The 19,004-nt window shown below is 44.5% G+C and overlaps 1 protein-coding gene across 1 annotated transcript in view; it reads left to right on the forward strand.

The window, feature by feature from the left end:
- The first annotated feature begins 1,325 nt into the window (after positions 1-1,325).
- The window catches only part of TC2N (tandem C2 domains, nuclear), a 40,383-nt gene continuing 22,704 nt past the window's right edge, over positions 1,326-19,004 (forward strand). Inside the window, exon 1 of the mRNA XM_064153141.1 lies at positions 1,326-1,451. The gene's annotated coding sequence lies outside the window, so the exon portion shown is untranslated. The remainder of the gene's footprint in view (positions 1,452-19,004) is intronic.

The raw sequence follows: 19,004 nt of genomic DNA on the forward strand, positions 1-19,004 counted from the left end.
GTGTTACACTGCATGATGACAGGCATGGAATTCTCAGTTAGCAGCAGGCTCATGGCACTATTACCTTTCAAATCTAAAGAAATAAAATAATTATGTTGAAACTACAACCTTGGTGGTTAGGGAATCTACCACAGGCTGCAGTTCAAGAGCTCTCTGGGCCACTGAGAAACTTCACTGAGTGGAAATTTTAATGATGTGTAAAAACCATTTAATTAAGGAAATACTCTTTCTCCTGCTAATACAGCCCCACTTCTCACTCATATTGCTTGAGCGTGTCCAGAGAAGGGCGACGAGGCTGGGGAGAGGCCTTGAGCACAGCCCTACGAGGAGAGGCTGAGGGAGCTGGGGTTGGTTAGCCTGGAGAAGAGGAGGCTCAGGGGAGACCTTATTGCTGTCTACAACTACCTGAGGGGAGGTTGTGGCCAGGAGGACGTTGCTCTCTTCTCTCAGGTGGCCAGCACCAGAACGAGAGGACACAGCCTCAGGCTGCGCCAGGGGAGATTTAGGCTGGAGGTGAGGAGAAAGTTCGTCACTGAGAGAGTCATTGGACACTGGAATGGGCTGCCTGGGGAGGTGGTGGAGTCGCCGTCCCTGGAGCTGTTCAAGGCAGGATTGGACGTGGCACTTGGTGCCATGGTCTAGCCTTGAGCTCTGTGGTAAAGGGTTGGACTTGATGATCTGTGAGGTCTCTTCCAACCCTGATGATACTGTGACACTGTGATATCTGCCTCCTCGGGTATAATAGTACTTTTTGTTCTTTATCAGAGACCAGAGGAGAGGGACAGGGATAGGAAGGGATAGGAGAGCACTGGAGAGAGAGAGAGAGAGATAAGAGACCACTTTGAGTCTCACGTAACTTTCACTTCCTGCAGGGAAATTTCTGAACCAGAGTTTCCTGCTGAAGTTTCTGAGCCAATCCTCTGTGTGCAATCTGTAAATTATCTGACAAACTGCACACTGTGGCAGAGGCTTTCCCTCACGTGTCCGCAGTTTGTAAAGGCTAACTTGACAGGGATCCCCATTCCAGCTGCACATGCTGCTTCCTAAGAGCATTGCTCCTCTCGAAGAGGTAGGCCTGCTTTTGCGTCTCGGAAAGCAAGGGGCACTTCGGGCACTGCCTTTGTTGGTGTAACGGTCCAGTGAGCAACAAGGAGAAGTTACTGGCAGCTACTTGGAGAGAAATCTACGCCTGTGAGTAGCTGTGTTGAGTTGGTTGAGCGCCAAGTCAGTTCTTGCCCAGCGGTAGGGACAGGTGAGTGGGCGCACACCTGAAGGGTCGGGCAGACGGCGAGCCCAGCAGCACCTGGCTGGGAAGGGCAGGCGGGGGCCGGCAGCCGCCGGGCGGGAGGAGAGGCAGGGCGCGGCCCTGGGGCAGGGCAGCCCCGCAGGAGCTGCGGGCAGGAGACGGTCGGCGGCAGCCGGGAGCGGGCAGCGGGGCGGCCTCGCAGCAGGTACCGGGCCGGGGAAGCTGGGCCGGGCCGAGCGGGAGCGGGTAGCGAAGGCTGGCTTCCCGCTCCGCGGGTGCCGGGTCTCTGAGAAGCGGCCGGCGGAGCGCGGCGCAGGCAGCGGCGAGACGGCAGGAGCGGGTAGGGGCCGCTGAGGAGGCCAGGCGCCGGGCCAGGCCGAGCCAGGGGGGCTGCGCCGGCGGCCACCGGAGGCGTGCGCAGCCGGGAGGACCTCATCGAGGTGGCGCGGGTGGACCCTTGGAGCCGGCCCTCCTCGGAGCACCGCGGCGGTAGTTTGCTCTCCTTGCCTAGCTGCTCTCGGAAGTGTAAAGTTAGGATTCGTATTCACAGCGGAGCTTTTCGATTTGCCGATCTGCAGCAGCCTCTAACTCGTTGCACATCTCAGCCACAAGAACATAGGCCGTGGATGAGAGTCAACGGGAACAAAACTAGCCGAGAAGGCTGGATTTCGTTGGGCTGGCTTGCTAATGTGACTCTTCCGTATACATCACTGTTGTGATTCAGTGTAACATAACTACTACGTGTATTGAAACTGAGAGACCTTAAAGGTGAATTGCAGTGGGTCCTTTGCAACCGGTAAATTAACTTGTTCACACTGTGCGTGTAAGGCTCCCAGGAAACCAGCCCTGATGATTTCTTTTGCAAACCCTGATGTATTTCACCTGACGCTTACTGACAAGGAGACTGAATGGAGCAGCATGTTTTTGAAGTTGGAGTTCTAATGTCAGCATGATGGTCTACATGCTTTGTCGAGGTAGGCTAGAAGTGGGCAGGCTGATTCAGCTGGCAGAGCTCTGCGAAGGGCAGTGCTGCTGGGCAGTTTGTGTTACACCTTGTCACCGCACTGCAGCATCAGCAGAGGGGTTGGAGTGAAGAGCTTTCGGTGCCTGGGACTGACTGGTTTGCCTGTGGCTGGATGAGTGTTAATCTGTCAGTGTGCTTCCACGATTTCACCTGTGACTGTGTTTTCTATCAAGTGGCAGACATTGAGAAATGGAAGCAGGTAGAAAAAACAGTAACTGTATGGAAGTACTACGGAATTAATTCTTCATATAAATTAGACTGAAGGTGAAAATGGGACTTAAACCAGTCTCAAACTAGTATTTCTATAAGAAAATGTTCTTGTGAAATCTAAATACCGTGTGAATTTACATCTAAGCATTGTCATAGGCAAGAAATAACTAATTAAATTGCCTTCTCTAGGAACACTTCAGGTAGAGATAACTCAGAAGGAAGTTGTGAACAGAGCTAGGCAGATCTTCCCTTCTGTACTAGATAAAACACCCCCAAGCAGCACTACAGGCTGGGGACAGAATGGCTGGAGAGCACCCAGGCAGAAAGGGACCTCGGAGTACTGTTATATAGTAGCTGAACATGAGCCAGCAGCGTGGCCAAGAGAGCCAATGGCATCCTGGCAGTGTGACCAGCAGGACAAGGGAGGGTATTCTTCCTCTGTACTCAGCACTGGTCAGGCCACACCTTGAGTACTGTGTCCAGTTCTGGACTCCTCAGTACATGGGAGATGCTGAGGTGCTTGAACGTGTCCAGAGAAAGGTGACAAAGCTGGTGAGGAGCCAGGAACACAGCCCTGTGAGGAAAGGCTGACACAGCTGGGGTTGTTCAGCCTGAAGAAGAGGAGGCTCAAGGGTGATCTCATTGCTTTCTACAACTACCTGGAGGGAGTCTGTAGCCAGTGGGGGCTGGTCCCTTCTCCCCAGGCAACCAACAAGAGAATGAGGGGACACAGTCTCAAGTTGTGCCAGGGGAGAGGTGTAGGCTGGATATTAGGAGGAAGCTCTTCCCAGAGAGAGTGATTGGCACTGGAATGGGCTGCCTGGAGGTGTTTAAGAAAGGGGGCCTACAAAAAAGCTGGAGAGGGACTATTTTAGGATATCAGAGAGTGACAAGACTAAGGGGAATGGAGCAAACTGGAGGTGGGTGGATTCAGACTGGAAGTTCTTCACCATGAGAGTGGTGAGACCCTGGAATGGGTTGCCCAGGGAGGCAGTTGAGGCCCCATCCCTGCAGGTGTTTAAGGCCAGGCTTAATGAGGCTCTGGACACCCTGATCTACGGTAGGGTGTCTCTGCCCATGGCAGGGAAGTTGGAACTAGATGATCCTTGCAGTCCCTTCCGACCCTGACTGATTCTGTGATTCTAGGAAAAGGCTGGATGAGGCACTCAGTGCCATGGTGTAGTTGACTAGATAGGTCTGGGTGCTAGGTTGGACTGGATGATCGTGGAGATCTCTTCTAACCTGGTTGATTCTATGATTCTATGAAATTAGCTTCAGCAAATACATTTTATTTACTGAGTCATAACCTGCTGTATCCAAGAGCACTGTTAAAGCAGCAATTGTGATCATAAGCAGTTTCAAACTGTCCTGTTCAAAAGCCACGGTGTACTTTTTTGACGTGTGCCATACAGCTGGATTTCTGGGTGGTTCACATCACTCTGGTTACTGAACAGCAGTCTGAAATAAATACCATCTTAAACTGGTCTTGTAGCTTTCCTTTGATGTGGAAATGTGCTCAGTGTCTCATGTGATGCATTTTTCTAGATTAGAATGGAAAGGTTGATACTGTGGCTGTTCCTGCAGTAGACATTTCCAGTCAGTGCTGTTGTAATCATTCATGCAGAAGGAGAACTAGATCTTGATGGACATATGCTGGGCCACAGCTGTCAAGTGCTTGGGCACCTAAACAGTCCTGTGGGTACTTGCTCCTCAAAGGTTGATCCTTGCAGTCCTTACCTTTGATTTGTGATCTGTGCAGGCTCAGATTTTTCTCCATAATGTTCACTGAATGCTTTCAGGTCTGCTGCTTGATATGCCTTACCTTTGACAGCATTGGTTAGTTAGGTGCCCAGGCTGTTCAAGGATCAGATGCCAAGTGCTCCTTGGCAAGTTGCTCTTGGAGAGCCCAAGGTTTTTTTGGTTTACATACAGATGATCATGACCATTTCAGAAACATGTTTGGGAGTATGTTGCCATACTTTTTATTTACTTTTTTTTTTTTCATGCTTCTTATTCTTTTTAGGCTTTATCTAGAGCTATAAACCAGATGAGAAGAGTCAAGTTCTGAATTTGCTTCTTTCATTTCTCAAGACAGTGCTAGAGCCATAAACCTGTGTGTTGTTTGGGGCTCGTGGTTTCTCACTCATTGCTTATGAAACTGTTTTGCCTTCCTTTCCATATAGAAATACTTGCTGGGTGGCTAGGGCATGAGTCCAGGAGTGGGGAAGTTTGATTTCTAATACTTTTTTCCAGCTGTATGTTAAATATTAAAAAGACATTTGCAGAATACACATGGTTAAATAATATCCAATTTAAAGAAAAACTACATTTATCAAAGTGTCCCTTGATTCTTGCAAATACTTATAAAAATCACCCCTACTCAGAACTCTGCACCCAAAGAGTAGGTTGGACTCCACAGAAGTTCCATCAGTTACACTGCCCTTCTCTGCACTTAACTTAGATGATGGACCTTGAGGTGATTGAGCCTTCTTTGTTCTTATGCTATGGAAAGAGTAAGTGTGGAAGGGTTGTTCAGTCAGTTGTGTGTGTAGGCTATTCATTTACAATGTTGGAGACAAAGCTCAGACTTTGGTCTCTTTTTCTTTGTCCTAATCATTAGACTTAGTCATTTTTCATGTTTCTTCTGTCACTTGTGTTTCCTATCAGCTGGTTTGCTTTTCACTCAGCCTCTGTTCATTGTATTCATAGGTGTTCCAGTTTCAGATGTACGTTAGTTACTTGAAACGCTCTCCCCAGGGTTATGGATTGGTTGTGAAAAGGGCAGTTCTGCTCTGGCCTCTTGTTTTTCCCACTGCACATCCTGACCCCATCTTGTGCAATCAACCACAGGGGGAGTTGGAAGATTACTTTTTTTTAAGAAAAAGAAATGTTTGTTTATTTTAATGGCTTAGTTTTGCATCTGATCAGTGAGCTGGGCCAACTCCTTGTGCAGCTGCATGCTTACTAGATCCAACAGGAGTGGCTGTTGGCAAGAGAGAGCCAAACTGCCCCTCTGGTGGCAGCCAGCCCTTCAGGCAAGCTCAGGACAGGCAGACACATCCCCCATGTGTGGTGGGGCAGAGCCAGAGGACCTGCCTCTTGGAAGGGCAGCCTCCACTAGAAGCCAGGCGTTTGCTAGCTTAGGCCCACTGCCTTTTTGTGAATCCTACCCGCTTTGGCTTGTCCTAGAACCACAAGCACTGTTTCATGGAAACAGTTATTGAACTTGATTAAAATGCTCTTTACTACATTTAGTGAATTTTATATCCTGATCTATTGCTCCCCTCTTTGGACTCTTGTTTAGTTTTACAAAAGAATTACTTTGTTTACTCTGAATTGCTATCTCCCAAGATACCTTAAATGTGGTAAATACTCTCTCTAATCTAAATCGGACAACACCCAATCTCTGTCAGCAGAGAACCTAAGATCTCATCTCTTTAAAGTGAAAGGCTAAGTGGGGTTTGGCTGTAAGTTGGACAGGCTGAGTTTGGGTTAAGCCATGTTGTCATTCTGGTTAGTAATGCTGTGCAGTCAGAAATACTGCTTATGCAAAGAAAAATTATTTTGATAGCTTTTTGTGGCTGGGATGAATCTTTAGACCTAAACTGAGGAACCTCACGTGGGAAGAGGTCCAAATCCTGGATGTGGTTTGAGCTCATCTGTGTTGCATCATTTCTCTTACTCACACTAATACATCACTGTACAGAATTAGTGAGGACACTTCTCTTAAGCTTCGTACTAGTGTTTGTCAGCCTGTCAGCACAGCTGAGGCTTACATTAATTCAGTGCCAAAGAAAAAGTCAGCTATCTGATGCTTATCTTTCCTGTAAATTGTACCCTGGTGATTTTGTTTTGAAGCTTTGTTTTTTTCAGTGATCTAATAGCCACACTTAAACTGGAGAGAAAGATAATGAGGCCCCAAATGAAGGCATTTGGTGTTTGGAGGGTTTCTTGTGGCCGTTGGGATGGGCTTTGTATCTGGCCCGATGAGCAGTTGTGGAGATGCAGCTTTGGCAGTTAATCAGCTTTGAAGTCCAGCAAAACAGTCTGGAATGACCATGACCCAGTGGTCTCAAAACCTCTAAGATACTTAATTTGCCATGTATGGAGCCTGGAACTGGAGATGGAGTTTTTCAGTGTGCTCCAGCCTGGGCAGGCAGATACCTGGCTCCCTGCCATGCACCCCTGGGACCAGGCAAGGCAGAGGGCAGCATGCTGGGCCCCAGAGCATGCTTGGGATATGTTTATCTGAAGCATGGAGAGCTGTAAATCTACTTGGCTTTTGTAGTACAGCCTCATCACCAGAAATTTTGGAGGATCCCCTCCACTTGCTCCCACAGAGCTTCTCACTCCTCCAGGCTGAGGGGCTTGAATGTTGCCCTGTCCACCCTGCTTACTGAAGCTGGGTCAGCAGGGACAGCGTCAGGTGGCTCATGTGGCCAGAAGATGGCCCAACCCTTTACCAGAGCTTGGCCAGATGAAGGGAGACTTAAGGGCAGGTTCTCTTCACTAAATTCAGGCATCCAATCCACCATGTGTGCATATCTTCTGATGAGGAAAGCACCTGCTGTGCAGGGAGAAGACTTAGTCAGAACAAGGTTTAAAAGTAGCTTGAGGTAGCAGTGCTTCTGTGAACTGGTACAAAAACAAGTTGTGCTTTCTGTTTCTGGGGGACTCATAAAATGTTTAATGCTGATCTAGGTGGTAACAAAATACTCTCAGTACCGTTTTTATTTTGCAGGAAAGGAAAATGAAAAACCTTTTAGCTCTGGGTTGTTTTTTTAGCTTATTTGTTTGGGTTTTTTTGTTGTTCAATTTACTTTTGAAAAATGAAATTATTTGCCTCCAGATTGGGAACTCCCTTATCAGTCTCCTGTGAAGTTTCTCTCTCTGCTCAGCAGTAACCAGGTTTGCTAACAGGCTTCCTCCATGACACCTTGATTCAACAGAGAACATCTCCCTGAATCATCTTGGCTTTTGATGAGTTCAGTGGTACATGAACTTCCAGATCTAGTTTCATAAATGTGTGAAATCATCGGTCAAAAATCTTGCAAAGAGTGCTGGTTTAAACCCAACAGGATAAAAACAATCCCAAACATTCCTGGTGTAGTTATTGTTCACTATATTGTTAAGCAGACCTGCCCTGATGCGAAGAAGACCATGATAAATTTATGCTGTCTTCTCTCAGGACCTCTGTCTTCTCAGAAGAATCATAGAATCATAGAAGCAACCAGGTTGGAAGAGACCTCCAAGATCATCCAGTCCAACCTAGCACCCAGCCCTAGCCAGTCAACCAGACCATGGCACTAAGTGCCTCATCCAGGCTTTGCTTGAACACCTCCAGGGACGGTGACTCCACCACCTCCCCGGGCAGCCCATTCCAATGCCATTCACTCTCTCTGCCAACAACTTCCTCCTAACATCCAGCCTATACTTTCCCCGGCACAACTTGAGACTGTGTCCCCTTGTTCTATTGCTGGTTGCCTGGGAGAAGAGGCCACTCCCCACCTGGCTACAATGTCCCTTCAGGTAGTTGTAGACAGTAATAAGATCACCCCTGAGCCTTCTCTTCTCCAGAGAGAGAAGCCACAGCACTGTGCCCCATAGTTGCAGCTGCATTTGCTCAATAATTGTTGAGATGTTTGATGCTCTGATAAAATTTAGACAGTTCTGAGCTCTGCTGGTTTCCTCCAATGTCTATGCAAAATTCTTTTAAAATACTTCTGTTACCACTCCTATGTCTGGACAGCTGCCAACTGCTCTACTGCTCTAGCCAGTGTGGCTCTCTGAGAGGCACTTCTGGGGGGCTGTTGTGGACCATGGTGTGAGTGGATTTCAAGCAAAAATAATAAATATAATAAAAATAATAAATTGTACCCTTAGAAAGATGAGATCCTCATGGACTTTTTGTTTTAAAGTTTAGGCAGCTTCCCATACTCAGTGGAAATGCCCTGCAGAGCCATACTCACAATCTGTTTTGTGCTTGGATTAGAATCACAGAATAGAATCATAGAATCAACCAGGTTGGAAGAGACCTCCAAGATCATCCAGTCTAACCTATCCCCCAGCCCTATCCAGTCAACTAGACCATGGCACTAAGTGCCTCATCCAGTCTTTTCTTGAATACCTCCAGGGACGGTGCCTCCACCACCTCCCTGGGCAGCCCATTCCAGTGGGAAATCACTCTCTCTGTGAAGAATTAATTAAGATCAGTTCCCATTTCCTGTTCTGGAGTCATTAATTTAATCTATTTTCATATATGAGATATACTACAGTCACCTGTTTCCTTTCTTAATCTCAGCCACAATCTTTTAGCCTTCCTTTATACAAAATATATTTCCTTCCTCTTGTTATTATGCTGTAACTGGTTATAGAGGGACAGTGCAGAGCAGAAATACTGAACAGGGAATCCTCATCCAATGGGAACTCCATAAGTTAATGTTTTTCTGGATTTGTCATAAAAGAGGATTATCATTACATGTAAAATAACTAATAATAAACTGCTTCCCCTATAATAAAGCAGTAGATGTGTGTGTACCTGTAAATCAATAAAATACAAAGAAATATTCCATCCTGACTCTTGCAGGTCAACAGAGTTCCCTTAATATAGTTTTAATAGTAATTAATCTGTATTTTTCCCATGCAAAATTGAATTATTTTTGTTCTTTTTGATATATGCAAGAGCTGCTGGTTTTCATTAGCTGTCTGGTTAGTATATGCATATCCATGAAGTTTTTGCAGGGCTTTGTGGTCATGGCAGAGGCTGAGGAGTCCTGGATGCCATTCAGTGGTGTCTTTCAGTGTTGCACTGATTTGGTTTCCAAGGGCCATCTTTTCTAAGCTAGAGACGTTTAGCCATGTTAGGGAACTCCACTGCGAAAGCAGATGCTCTTGCCTAAAATACCTTCTTCTTCTTGTCTGTTCAGTTGAAAAATGTATCCAGATGTTTGCAGTTCTCTTTGGTATCAGGGCTGTAGAAGGACTGCTGACAGTTCTATTTTTGTGGCTTGCTGGCATTACTGCAGAAGGATACAAAAACTGGATTAAAACCTGACACAGAGTACATAAAGAAAGTCTTGAGTTTTAAGTTAGATTATAAAGTAACCATTGGTGATTGTAATTTTTATTTTCTAATCTGCTCAGAGCAAAGTACTTATCTTATGTTGAATTCTTTCCATGTTCTCATCAAAAGCCAAATTCTTTTAACTGCGATTTCAGTCTCTCTTTCTTTTCTAGTGTCCTGACTTCAACTCTTGCTTTGCCGTTTTGCATCCGAGTCCAAAATGATCTGCAGTCCAACATAATGGATTGATTCTTTTGTGTTTACTGCCCCAATACATACCATATTGTGCATCCTTGGCCAAGTCAGTGAATTTATCTCCAGTTCACAGGAACAGTGTTGTCAGTTCACTAACTGGATGAATTGGTTACTTGCCTAATGCAGCATTAGGAAGAAACACTCTATCAACTTTTACAGCCCAGAGCATAGGGGATTCAGCATATTAAAATCCCAAGTTTAAAACTTTATCATGGATAGATTTATGTTTCCTTCTTAATTCAAATATAAATCTCCTATGAGGAAAAATTGGCTCAGAGTTATGAAAATTGTTCTTTTGGCCCTTGTAAATGATATTAATCTTCCACATACTGGAGCAGGCTTGAATTAAGTCTGCTTTTAAGGGCTGCAGGTGTAAGGCTATAATGCAAAGCCAGAGTGAGGGAGGCCATTTCTAAAGGGTAACTTTGGATGATGTACTCATGCCATAGCTTGTTCCTCTTCTCCAAGGGGTGCCTAGAAAGCAGAGACAGTTGTTCCTGTAGCACAGTAGCTCAAGCACACACACCTGCTCAGCTTTTTTTTTTAATTTTTAATCCTTCTCCTCACCCCTCCTTTTTTTTTTAAATTTTTTTTTGTTGTTGTTGTTGTGTGGTTTTTTTTTTCCAGCAGGGAAGTAGATGAGCAAATAGTTTGACCTTCTCCAGCCTGTAGCCCTGTGAGGAAGCAGCTGCTAAGCTGAAGGCCACAGATAGATTGTACAAATGTTCTTTTTGTGAGGTTCAACTCAGGGCCTGCACAGAGGGAGACATAAATTAGATCATCTGGGCAAAAAAGCTGATGAGGGAAGGGGAAGTGCAATGAGACACAGCATGGTCTCTCACAACTGCATGTAGGAAGATGTGCCTTCTCCTGGCAAAGCTTCTGCTGTCATTCAGTTAGAGCTAGACCTCCTTGGCAAGAGAACATATGAAGTATCTCGTGAAATCACAGTGGGCTCTGCTTTTACTGCTATGACAAGAGTTCAGCTAAGAATTTACTTTCAAGGTGGTTTGCTTTGCCTCAGGAGAAGCCCACTAAAACCAAGTTAAGTCATACTTTTGTGCAGTTGTCAGATTCCAGCTGAGAGCAGTGAAGTATTCTGCCAATTACAAAGACTATAAACTTTGTGCACCATTATGTCTAGGAGAGACTAACAAAGAATATTTTACCTGAATGTTATCACAGTCACCAGAAGGACTGCAGAGATGCTCTCTGCAGCCTCCTGTCTTCCTCCTCTTTTGCACTTGCTTAGAATATAGTTAGGAGGATTGACAGGACACAGTGGTTCTGCACCAGTTTGGGATCTCAGTGCAGTGCTGTGGGAATGAGAGCAATCTTGTCCTTAATAGCATGAATTAATGAATTATATTCTCACCTGAGATTATCCTGTGACATTTTTGAGTCTGAGGTGCATGGTTCAGTTGTGACATCAGACTGAATAAAACTGGCCAGAGAACTGGGATAATGTTTTGAGAAGCCCTATACAAACCAGACTCGAATGGTGTAAAATCTACAGGTTTAAAGTTGTCTGCATGGCTTGCTTTGGTCTGCTTAGCTTACTGAAAAGAAATACAACAGAAGATCATAGTCTTTTAAAGATCTGAATGAAGAAAAGTGATACTACTGATAATTAACACTCTTAGGATAGCAAAGACATAAAACCTGGGGAAATAACCAAGCTGGAAATAGTACTGAAATATTAGCAGTGACTGGATGAGGCACTTGGTGCCATGGTCTAGTTGACTGGATAGGGCTGGGTGCTAGGTTGGACTGGATGATCTTGGAGGTCTCTTCCAACCTGGTTGATTCTATTGGAATATTTTTATGAAATAACCCCCAAGTGTCTTCCTGCCTAAGCTGCTCAGTGTAGTGCAGGACTAACTGGTTCAAATCCAGTGGTGTTACTAACTGAGGAGCGTGGAACAAGGGTACATAGCCAGCTTTCTAGTCTTCCAAAGTAAGGTACTGCTTTAGCAAACTAAGTGGATGAGAGGAATTTGCAGGATAGGACCTGTGTCTGGACTAGTAAGCTGTTCAGTTCAGTTTCATGTTTGTGGGACCAGTGAGAAGAACCATAAAGCTTCAGCCGATGGATTGTTGTGCCATCTTTTACCAGTGCAGCAAGGTGCTTCCTGTGCCTGGGCAGTTAGTGGTTTTTTTGCATCATGGAGCGTGACTCTGTTCCCAACAACATTTTAACATTTATTTCTCTTGCCAGATTTTGTTATGTAACTACTTAAAACACCATCAGTAGGCTCTCTGACCCAGGGAAAACCGTGCAAGAGTCCATCATAAAATCCCCACCGTCTAAACTAGGTTAACGAATGGGCTGCCCAGGGAGGTGGTGGAGGCACTGTCCTTGGGGGTCTTCAAGAAAAGACTGGATGAAGCACTTAGTGCCATGATCTAGTTGATTGGTTAGGGCTGGGTGATAGGTTGGACTGGATGATCTTGGAGGTCTCTTCCAACCTGGTTGATTCTATGATTCTATGAAAATACGTATTTGCACTTCTCATTCATTTGCTACACTTGGAGGTCTCTGTCTCTCTTAACTGTGTTTCTGTTGAGCTGTTTGTAAGATGCCTTTCACAACAATGCCCTCCTGGTTGTGTCCTTCAAAAGCCTTCTCGTAACTCTTTTTTCTGTTGTATTATTTGAGCATCTCCTTTGTGATCCAGCGCTTTGTGCTGCGGTAGCAAAGTACTTGGAGGCAAACCTCTTGGAACCGTTTTGGCTGTTTTACTAGTGTTGACTACTTTTGAGATGCAGAGGTCTTCAGATGAAGAGCTGTGCTCAGATCATGCATAACTCTCAGATACTCTCTTCCAGAAACAAAACTACTGAACAGCTGGCTGTGGAAGGTAAACCTTTTGCAGCATGTGCAGTATCAAAGAGAACCCATCTGACTTTCAGCAGAAGCAGCTTTTGCTGTGCTGTGTTTTTGTTAAACATCTGGAGACCTGCGGTGGTATTGTTACGCTCTTTGAAGGATTTGTGTAACTGGGATTGATAGCATCTCTTAGATCTGAAAGGCAGAAAGGCACAGAGGTAGCATAAATGTGGTGTTTGGCTGAGGTGTGAGCTGGCGAGCTTGAGCTCACTTTCTCCACAGGGCAGATTCTCAGATGTTGCGAAGTGCTGTGGCTTCACTGAGGCTGCTGGAGCTCTAGACGCTTACGTCATTCAAGGATCTGTCCCAAATGCTCAATAACAACCTATCTCATCCCTTTTTCTGAGTTTTTTTTTTCACCTCCTGTTTTGTGAGGACTTGCTGCTACTAGAAAATTTACTGTGATGTCTTTCTGGAACACAGACCCGAGAATGGATTTTAAACATTTATGGGCTGGTAATAAATCTCATAACATTTGAAACTTCTGGTTTGTCCAGCTTTCCCAGTCTGAGATCACCTCATTCACCTTTACATCTATTGCATAGCTTGAAGTGTGCTACCTGATCAGCCTCTATAGAGCAGTCCCGTGACTAAATGCAGTAAGAACACGTTGGCAGTCTACAGACTTGCTGCAAAGCACACCCTTTTGTCATAAGGCAGCAAAGACCTGACATTTCTTTTCAGGCTGGTTTCAGCTTTTAATATGTAATATTGTGATCATCCATTTTCTATCATGTTCTTTCTATTTAATGAGTTGTTGAAAATATTTACTTTCTTCTCCAAACATCTCTGTCTTGCAGTCATACTGGAGGCATCTGGAACTGGAGTCTTTGATACTCTGTTTATCTGATTTTAGCTCAAAATTTCTATTGGAGAAGTCTGGAAATCATTAAGATAATTTATGTTCTCCATCTAAACTCATTAAAATAGTAGTGATTTTGATTCTCTAGGCTCTTTGTATGTGTGTGGTTAGTTTTTAAGTTTTGTTGTTTCCAGGATGTTCTAATAAGCTTGGCTCTCCTCCTGCCTTAGTGTGGAAGGACTATTGCTAAGTTACATTTGATTATCTTACTTTGGCTTGATACTGGGAAGAGAGAAATTAAAAAACTTAGTGAAATAGATGAGAAACACGAAGAGAGAAAGGGAATTTGAGACAGAGTTACAAGGCCAGCAGTAGAACAAGGGGACACAGTCTCAAGTTGTGCCAGGGGAGGTCTAGGCTGGATGTTAGGAGGAAGTTCTTGCCAGAGAGAGTGATTGGCATTGGAATGGGCTGCCCAGGGAGGTGGTGGAGGCACCGTCCCTGGAGGTGTTCAAGAAAAGCCTGGATGAGGCACTTAGTGCCATGGTCTGGTTGACTGGATAGGGCTGGGTGCCAGGTTGGACTGGATGATCTTGGAGGTCTCTTCCAACCTGGTTGATTCTATGATTCTAAGAGCTGGGTTCAATTCCCTGTTCTGCTGCAAGTGATTTGATTTTTCTATCTCAGCAGTTTATCTGAAAATCAGGGATCATTTTCTCAATCTATCATCTCCAGCGTGGAGGATATTTTTTATGCATGTGTATTGCATAAGAAAACTGACTCCAAAACTCAGAGAAGGGATCAGGAGTCCTAAGTTCTTGTTTGGGTGGATGGCATTGCTGGGAAGTCAGTGCACTGAACAAATGTCTCTGTGGTTCAGGTCTATGTGGTAAACTTATTACCAGACAAATACATGTACAACCTTTTAACAACTATTAAATTATATGCTGAGGAGTTTTAGGTAGCTGACACTAGCAAAAGGTTCTGGCACGTGGGCGAAGTTTAACCTTTGGTAAAAATGTCAGCTTCTGTCAAGATCATGAAATACTTGTTTAATCTTCTACAGAATTCTTGTTCATTTTGAGTTAATAAATTATGCAACAAAACCTTCTAATTTTCTCTCTGTCCCATGTGGTTAAGACTTAACTTGCATGCAGTGAAGGTTGCATAATTAACCACAGGCAACTTGGGAAATAAACGTAGGAGAATACAAATGAATGGGGAGCCAAGCCATCTAATTTACTGCCAGGGCTGGTCTTCTGACCTGAAATAATCAAAAATGTATCTCTGTAGCTTAATGAAAATGAAGTGAATTAAAACTTTAAAAAGTAACTGAGGCTATCCATGTTGTGATCTCATGAACTAAGCAGCGTGCTCTAGGCAGAATGAGGGAGCTCTGTATGCGATCTGTCCCTCAGCTGTCATTTGTTGGTAATGTGATTGTGGTATAATTCTAGGACCACAAGCACACATGTCATTGAAGCCACTACACTTTGAAGATTGAGATTTAACAAGGCCAAGTGCAGGATTCTGCACTTTGGCCACAACAACCCCAAGCAGCGCTACAGGATGGGGACAGAGTGGCTGGAGAGCAGCCAGGAAGAAAGGAACCTGGGGGTACTGGTAGATAGTAGGCTGAAGATGAGCAGCAGTGTGCCCAGGTGGCCAAGACAGCCAATGGCATCCTGGCCTGGATCAGGAACAGTGTGGCCAGTAGGACGAGGGAGGTTATTCTGCCCCTGTACTCTGCACAGGTCAGGCCACACCTTGAGTGCTGTGTCCAGTTCTGGGCCACACAATTCAAGAGAGATGTTGAGGTGCTGGAAGGTGTCCAGAGAAGGGCAGCAAGGCTGGTGAGAGGCCTAGAGCACAGCCCTGTGAGGAGAGGCTGAGGGAGCTGGGGTTGTTTAGCCTGGAGAAGAGGAGGCTCAGGGGTGACCTCATTGATGTCTACAATTACCTGAAGGGACATTGTAGCCAGGTGGGGTTGGTCTCTTCTCCCAGGCAACCACCAATAGATAAGGGGGACACAGTCTCAAGTTGTGCCAGGGAAAGTATAGGCTGAATGTTAGGAGCAAGTTCTTGCCAGAGAGAGTGACTGGCATTGGAATGGGCTGCCCAGGGAGGTGGTGGATTCACCGTGCCTGGAGGTGTTCAAGAAAAGACTGGATGAGGCACTTAGTGCCATCGTCTAGTTGATTGGATAGGGCTGGGTGCTTGGTTGGACTAGATGAGCTTGGAGGTCTCTTCCAACCTGGTTGATTCTATGATTCTATGAAATGGTGTTCTAGTCTCTTACTCCTGGAATTTTCTTTTCAAAATACTCTAAGATGGAACTGAACTGGAAAATCTCAGCTCTATGTCTATATACTTTGGCATTGGCTACTGATACTGCTACCCTGCCTACAAAAGTGTAATGCGTAAGTAGTGTTCTCTCTTCTGTGCTGTAGGCAGTGATGAATTGCTTTATATTTGTCTTCAAAGAAAAAAAAAAGGTATGAGTGTTTGCATATTGATAAATTGGGGGAAAAGATAATGGTTGAAGACAGATTAAAATAAAGATGTTTTCCACAATAAGATGAAGTAATGATTGAAGCACAAAAGAACTGGAATTGCATTATTATGGTTACACCCTCAGTACCCCTATGTAGCCCTGTCCTTTGGGTAAGGCACTCATCTCCATGCCAGAAAGGCAACTGCTTGTGACAGACAGATGATTTACATGTGTTTATTTGCTAACAATAATGGTTCCAGCTTAACAGTTTTGAGGAAGGAGATTACTACCATTAACTGAATTTTCTCTGGTGCAGAAAACTGAATTTTTTCCACTTCATGTAGCTGGAAAGCAGGGCAGTTACCACCATTTTGGTTTCTTCTCCAATAGCAGCGAATAAACTCAATCTGCTCATTTTGAGATAAAAGACTGTTTTGCCTGTGCAAACTGCCGCTGAGGCTTAGATATCATTGTTGCAAAGCTTAGAGCAAATGAAGCAGCTGTTTCAGCCCAGTTTAAACATGGTGAATAAGACTAAAGCATATTAACTCCAGCTGTGTACTGATAACAGCTATGAAAGAAAATCACTGCAAGGGAACCTTAAAGTAAACTTTGAATTCTGACAGGCTTAGATATCATGAGTGAGTCTCTGAGGGACAAGCAGCTGTGAAAAGTTAATCCTTAGAAACGTGGAGAATGTAATGAGAAATTTCCCTGCCTCTTGTGAGGTGGCTCTGCTCACTGCAGGGCAGTTGGACCACACCTTGAGTACTGTGTCCAGCTCTGGGCCCCTCAATTCAAGAGAGATGTTGAGATGCTGGAAGGTGTGCAGAGAAGGGCAACAAAGCTGGTGAAAAGCCTGGAACACAAACCCTACGAGGAGAGGCTGAGGGAGCTGGGGGTGTTTAGCCTGGAGAAGAGGAAGCTCAGGAGTGACCTCATTGCTGTCTACAATTACCTGAAGGGAGGCTGTAGCCAGGTGGGGGTGGTCTCTTCTGCCAGGCAACCAGCAACAGAACAAGGGGACACAGTCTCAAGATGTGCCGGGGGAGGTCTAGGCTGGATGTTAGGAGGAAGTTCTTGCCAGAGAGAGTGATTGGCATTGGAATGGGCTGCCCAGGGAGGTGGTGGAGTCACCGTCCCTGGAGGTGTTCAAGAAAAGCCTGGATGAGGCACTTAGTGCCATGGCCTAGTTGACTGGCTAGGGCTGGGTGCTAGGTTGGACTGGATGATCTTGGAGGTCTCTTCCAACTTGGTTGATTCTATGATTCTATGATTAGTTCTGTGCTTCTGTGAGCTTTGAGGGTCATTTCCAGCCCTATGCAACCTGGGAATGTGTGATTCTGTAAAGAAGCAGGTTTGGGAGTCAGTGGCATCATCTCTGAAGATCTATGATGTGGATCTCACACTACACTTACACTTGTGGGCAATTTTGACATCAGGGCAACTACCTGAGTGGTAGATTCTGTGCAGAGTAATGGTGTCCCTCTTAAATCAGGGTATTGCACTCCTGCCCTGTCTGGTTAGAGACTATGCTGTAATTTCTTCAGCGCATTCTGTTTTCCAGAGTAACATATACTGGTATTCTGGCTACTGCTGATGTTTTTGTATTCAGGTCACTTGCATTTTGGTCAGTTGAGCATAGAGAACAGTATAAAACTGATGTCACCTAGTGACAAAAATTACTCAGAGAAACTGTATTGAACAAAATATTCCTTTAAGGTCTTTGTGGCATTAGAATAATTATTTAGATTTAGGTCCAATAAAGCACTGATTTGTTCTTTGTCATAGCTCATTATTAATTCTATAAGAGTTTTGTAGTTACAATAATAATCCTTCATTTTATTTCACACTTGTATTTGAAAGGTAACAAGTTAATTCGAGGCTTCCTCGTGAAGCCACATGCTCTCAGTGGCTTTGCAGAACCCCGAAGTTAAAACATAAATACCAGTGCAGAAGTACTGTAGAGTGCAAATGAGACGTCAGTAAGTACACACTGTTTGGTCAGTATTTGCAAACTGATAGAGCTATTGATGCATCAGCTGCACCCTACCCTTGGAAATAAATAATGTTAGACAAGAAAGCACATGTTCTCTGAGTTAGATGAACTGTCCATAGCTTAATGTCTACTTGGCACTCATCAGAATTTTGAGAGAGATGAAATGAAAAAAAGCTCTTGGTGATATTGGTGTTATTTCCACAGTATTTATTTAGTCCCTTGCTGACTATGAATACACATACAAAGAAAATTATGGTGCTGTTCAAACTGTGCTGTCATCAGTTTCTTGCAGTTGAGATAAGTGAGCAATCATGACCATTTTTGTGTAACTGTCATGTTCTCTCTGTGCTTTCCCCCTTTTACTTACCCTCTGTCTTCATCCTTTCTGCTTACGTTCATGTTCTGTTTGATGTCTTCTAAGCTCTGTGTAGTTGGAATAATTTCTTGGGTCTGTTCTACAAAGAAACTTGTGCACTATAGGTGCATGTAAAAGAGCTAGACTTAGCTAAAGTTTTGGACAGGAGGCAGCACAGCTGTCTGTGTCTCTCTGAAAAGAGAACATAAGAATATGAATAAAGACATTTAAATGATGCCAGTTGGTATTGTCTTAAAGTTCTTCTAATGTTAAGCAGCTGTTGAAGACTTGTTCTCATTCTTCAGTAGATTACATGCCTCTTATTTTGCTGGAAGTCAGTCTCTCTATCTCTATATGCATAGCAGACAATTATATAATAAAGCAGGTCTTGAGTTTCATGTGTATACAATTATGAGAAAGTAGTATTTCCTCAAAGAAGGCTATTTTGGCATCATTCATAAAGAGTGTTTTCAGATTTAAAGTATGGATTATGTTGAGTGAAAAATCTAAACCCACATATGGATGTATGTGAAAATAGCACAGGAGGGAAAGAGGATAGGAGAGGCATGAACCAGGGAAAAGGATAGAAAACACATTTGGTAAATGACTTGACAAGGCCACTTCAAAACAGTTGTAAAGCTGAGTCAACTCCAGCGCCCAGTGGCA

This window comes from Pogoniulus pusillus, chromosome 1 (genome assembly GCF_015220805.1).
Source record: "Pogoniulus pusillus isolate bPogPus1 chromosome 1, bPogPus1.pri, whole genome shotgun sequence".
Lineage (NCBI taxonomy): Eukaryota > Metazoa > Chordata > Aves > Piciformes > Lybiidae > Pogoniulus > Pogoniulus pusillus.